This window comes from Tachysurus fulvidraco, chromosome 15, assembly GCF_022655615.1.
Source record: "Tachysurus fulvidraco isolate hzauxx_2018 chromosome 15, HZAU_PFXX_2.0, whole genome shotgun sequence".
In the NCBI taxonomy this organism is placed as follows: Eukaryota; Metazoa; Chordata; class Actinopteri; order Siluriformes; family Bagridae; genus Tachysurus; species Tachysurus fulvidraco.
This window is the reverse complement of record NC_062532.1, coordinates 6,930,743-6,936,482: the sequence shown is the minus strand read 5'-3', so window position 1 is coordinate 6,936,482 and position 5,740 is coordinate 6,930,743.

Genomic DNA, 5,740 nt, shown 5'->3' with positions numbered 1-5,740 from the left:
TTGTCTTGGTCTTTATTTAACTATGAATATGCACTAAGAAATGTGATATGTAACGGGTTCTGTTGTGGTCTTGCTGGGATTATACTAGCATCCAAAAGACAGCAACCAGCACCTAATGCTGGACCAGCATGCAAAACATACCTTATGCTGGACCAGCAATGCTGTTTTTTTTAGCAGGGTTGGCGGCCATTTTGGGAGCAGAGGCAGGCGTGGCAGCAGGTGTTTTGTCAACGGATTTTCCATCCGGAGTTTCCCATAAGTTCCATCGGGTTCGGCTTTCTAAATTACTGACAAAACCCCAAAAGTCAAAAATTTGTAGGCTTTGCATTTCTGCCTGAGACAAAAAGTTCATCCAAACAGTCATTTAAGTACAACTTTAATTCCACGTCGCTGAGGTTCAAACCAGCCGCACATGTCCAAAATAATTGGGCAAAACAACTCACCACTCGTCCTTGTTGGCGGAGAGACATCAAGTCGTCCAACCTGTCCCACCATTCTTCCTCAGTGGAGGGGGGCAACACTTGAACTTGTATGCCGCTGTATCGGTACATGTCGGGGTACGGGAACACACCAATCGGCACGGGGAAATATCATTGCTGAATCCTTAGAGGAGTGTCGAAAAAGGTGCCGGAAGACTTACTGGGTATGCTGGATTTGGTTGTTGGGTTTATGGCTGATGCAGTGATGAAACCAGGGTGGATGAACTAAACCGGTGGATCTTGTGGCTCTCATAACAGAGTGAGAGTGAGTGAGAGGTTTATATGAATGTGCTGGTCTCAATGCATTATTATTTCTGTTTCAAATTCTTTTTGACCATTCACAATAAAAGCTTACATTAAGTGAATAATAAAATATGTTATTTGTCTAAGACAAATGTATAATCGGTGATATGGTGACGTTTTCTTTCTTTCTTTCAGTTTTTGCATAAAAGACTACAGGATAGACAATAGTCTTATATAGACTTTAGACTATAGACTAGGAAAGACTATATTTTGGATTCTTATGCAACATGACAAGCTTGAAGCAAGGTCTTTTGCTTTTGAATTTCAAGAGAGAGCATGATAATTGAATAAGAGGTTGTATCTGCTGAAATACCGTATACAGGGGTTGAGTAGCTGTGGTTTTATGTTTCTTGGATACAATGTGTGTTTGTAACCTGACATAACTTTCAAATATCTTCCTCTTAAGTCGATAGTTGCTCCCGTTGTATGTGATTCACCCATTGTGGTGTCAATATCACCCTCTATACTGTGGCTCTCGATACACCACAACACATCACTACATCATTTACATTACATCATTTGGCAGACACCCTTATCCAGAGTGATGTACAAAAGTGCTTAAAGTCTTTTAAAATCAATGAATACATTAACACTGGTTCACAAGGTTACTGACTTGGGATACCATTAACCTAAAAGTCTTTTTTTTTTAAATTATACACATAAAACAAACAGGGCAAATAATCGCTAGTTTAAGTATTTCACCCGTTGTTTGAAGATGACTTATTGAGTCAGCTGTTCAGAAGTTCATTCCACCACCAGAACAGAAAAGAGTCTTCATGTGTGCCTACCTCTTACCATGAGACATTGTGAGACCAATCGAGCACTGCTAGTAGAATGGGTTATACAGAGAGACGCATAATCACTTCACGTTATTAATTACAAACATAAAGAGTACAATGTGTCAGTCATTAATGAAGAAAAAGATGTTGGCAACCTGCTGTGGGATAAGAGGAGTAAAACACTTAAGGACTTCAGGCCACACCATTATTTTCCTATAACGGCTATTTTATTCTTTGTTCTATCCATCAAATGTTTTCAAAAACCCTTGGTTTATTTTCAATACATACAGATACTAGCCAAATGGCTAGTTATACGTACACTGCATGGAGCCTGTTCTCGGCATTGGCAGGGGATTTACACAATAATGTTTTCTGGAGTGAAATAATGACACTACACTGCATTTAGATAGCTCGATTTAGTGGGAAAATATATTTTTTCATTATTTATTTTACACTTGTCATTTAGCTCACACTTATCTAGCAGCCAGCACCTTGCTACACCCTTCAATGACACCCATGCTTATCAGACGCCTAAGCATCCTCACTTGGCTCCTATCAATGCAGCTAAGCAGACGCTCTATTCTGAGTACCCTCAGGATTGTTCAGCTCCTCCTCATATCACAGAGAATATTTCCACATATTCTGGCCCTATGTGAGCTCGTTTTAGCAGTGACTGCCCCCTCAAAAGCATACTAAGCTGCATTTTTCACAGTTGTGGCCATGACACTTAATATTCCTGAAGCACCTCCTATTGAATACTTTGGCAGACACGATTAGGAGCTCTTTCCATCTTCGGTCTACTGGATTACAGTGACAACCTCCCATGCTCCCTATAGTCCAGTATGCTGGAATTTGCAATTTCTTCTGAAATCAAGTCATAATTTCACTAGTTACAAATCCAGGAGCATGAGAGAAACTTTCTTAGATATGGGTGCTTAGATAAAAGATGTTTATTCCAGACAGAGGCATCCTACATGTTGAAGTATATATTTCCTCATATCTAATGAAGGTTGTGTACTCAGGTGCTGCTTGCTTTCTAACATTCACATTTGTGAGGACAATTCTAGTGCAGTCCAACAGAATCTGAACATTATGCTTTATATCAGGAAAGCCAGTTATTCCCATTTATGCCAGTCATTATTTTCAAAGCATTGTGTCTGTTGGTGGAGAAAGTAGGACACTTTCTAGAACTCTAAGGAAAAGGATACTACAAGATAAGTGGTTACAGCAAACATTGCTTTACAAATCCAGTCTAAAAATTTCAAGTAGTTTCTAACGTGCAGTTTTTAGAAAAATGATAGATAGATAGATAGATAGATAGATAGATAGATAGATAGATAGATAGATAGATAGATAGATAGATAGATAGATAGATAGATGTGTATATGTGTGAATAATTAATGTGATTTAAGCTTAGATCTGCTCTGTGAGCAGTTCAAAAAGCTCTGACCCCTGAGACAGGATGAAAGGAGAACACAAAAAAAAAAGCAGCAGAGAAAGAGGCAAAGATAAGTAGGAGAGAAGGACTGTGAGTGGAAAGAGTGAACAGAGAAACAGAGTGGCACTGAGAAACAAAATTGAAGAGAAAGGAAAAGTCAGTGGGGGAGAGAAAGAGAGAGAGAGAGAGAGAGAGAGAGAAGGCACAAAATTTTTTTTTATTAATCATGATGTTTGACAAACTGATAAATCAGAAGACAAAATTAAAATGCAAATATATAAATGTGCAACATATAACATATAAACAAACCTGGTCCCAAAACATACTGTTTCAGTTTTGCTCTGAAAGACCCCACCATCATTACATACAAGAATGTGGCAAATACAACACAAGACATAAATATGGCTCGGTTATCCTTCAGGAAAAATTTTGTTGACGTGGCTCAGGGACACTTGAAGAAAGGCATTTAATGCCTAATGCCCATCTACAGGTCTCACTATATGGCTTGAGAAGGATGAAGTTTGATGTTGTAAATCAAGTGCTATAGTATCTACATTCACCAGATCTCAACCCAAATAAACACATACGAGAAGGATTTAAGTAAAGTTTTACTTACGCCATTTGACAGACAACCTTATCCAGAGCATCTCTCATTTTATACAACTGAGCAATTGACGGTTAAGGGTCTTGCTTAAAGGCCCAGCAGTAGCAGATTGACAGACCTGGGATTTAAACTCACAGACTTCTGATCAGTAGTCCAACACTATAACCACTAAGCTAACACATTCCCACTACCCTCAACAACACCAGCATCATTGACATCATCTTCAGTATACAGTAAGACATTCTATTGAGGCAATATCTGCTTTCCCTCTACTGTGCCTTTAGCAACAGTCTTGGCCTGAGAGTTTATGTTTGATTATGTTGAGGTGAGGTGCTTGTTTGCCTGTATGGGTTATGTTGACCTACCTTACAGTACATGGTATTGCAGCCATCAGAAACTTGATTAAAGCAGCCCCATTCCAAAGGCAAATAAAAAGGTCTGCCAATTAAAAAAGCCTACTGGATATGAAAAGATTCTGGATGCAAAAAAGGAAATTCACTTCCAGCAGAAACAAAAGAGTGGGTTCTCAAAATGTATATTAGACAGTTATGTATATAGCCACCAGGTATAGCACAATTCAGATACCTTTTTGCCCAAACAGGTCAAGACTATAAAGTCAAGAACTGAAGCATGATATTTCCCTGGAACTTTCTTGAACTGGGTTCAACCAGTTGCATACAACACTGATGTTGATTATCAACCTGGTGTCATTAAAATCTCCTGAAGTTTATGCCATAATGATATGCAAAACCTTAGGGCTAGCTCAAATGGTGTGGAACCTAAAGAATATGCATAGCGACACAGAGGAAGCAATTGAGGCATTACAACCAGGTGTAGCACACCAGTAATGCCCATTTGGAGGAGACATGGCATGTCAAGGTTTGGGCTGGGCATCAGAGATCCAAATGGCAATTTTCTGTTTGGACAAGGAAGCCCCTTATGTCTTTCCTCCCATAGAAAACTGTATGTCTATGAATGTCTGCTGTCCTGTCTGAATAGTACATTAGGATGCTACTAGACAGTTAAAATGTTGGGAAATAATCAGTATACCACGTCCAGATGACAAGGTTTACATAATTTGTAGAACAACTTTTACCAAAAGGTATATAAGACTGACTCATTCATTCACTAGTGTTTCCTGGTCTGCTAGGTTGCATTCTTCAGTTTGTAATTGACTTACATGGAAGTAGGAGATTTGCAGATTAACAAAATTGATTCAGTCCTGTGATTAGTATTCGGATAGGGAAGACCTAATCAGAAACATTTATGTGGGGATGTGGTAGCCTGGTGGTTATATGGTGTGATCTGAGAGTTGTTCAGATCGACAAGACACGAGATACGAGGATGTCACAGAACCGATCCTATTGAAACACCAGTGGAGAGTCTGCACAAATAATATGAAGACTCATGAGGATGGACAGTATTGTGTGACTGACTTTGTTAAATGCCACTGAAAGGTCACAGAGTAGCAAGACTCTTGTGTAACAGAAGCAACCTGAAAAGCCCAGAGGGACGTTGAGCAGAAATTGGGTTTGTATCCCTGTGACTATTGTCCTCAGGTTACTATTGTCCTGATCTGCTCTGATCCATGGACAGGTGGAAAGCTGTGTTATAGCCACTGAAATGTCACAAACACATGCTCTCTCTCTCTCTCTCTCTCTCTCTCTCTCTCTCTCTCTCTCTCTCTCTCTCTCTCTCTCTCTCTCTCTCTCTAATGTTTCTAATGTAGACAAATGGTTTTTTTTGGCTTCTGTGGTTAATGATAGGGTTCGATTTAGGTGAAGCATTAATTAACTGCATTATCGTGTCGGGGGACGGTGCTTGTGAGGATAGTAAGACAAGCATGTGTGTGTGTGTGTGTGTGTGTGTGTCTTTGTGAATGTCAGGGCGTGAGAGCTGGTGTGACAAAACCAAGGTAGAGCGTAGTTCATCATCTTTTAGTCAGAGCTTCAGCCCTGACACAAACACTTTTGCACACCCTCACAATGGGGAAAACAATACAATAACAAATGTATTGAACTGTTGTATTGAGAAAAAAAAAACCCATAGGCCAGTTAAACAAAAACAGGGAATGATTAATGTGAATAGTGTATCTCTCTCTCTCTCTCTCTCTCTCTCTCTCTCTCTCACTCCCCAC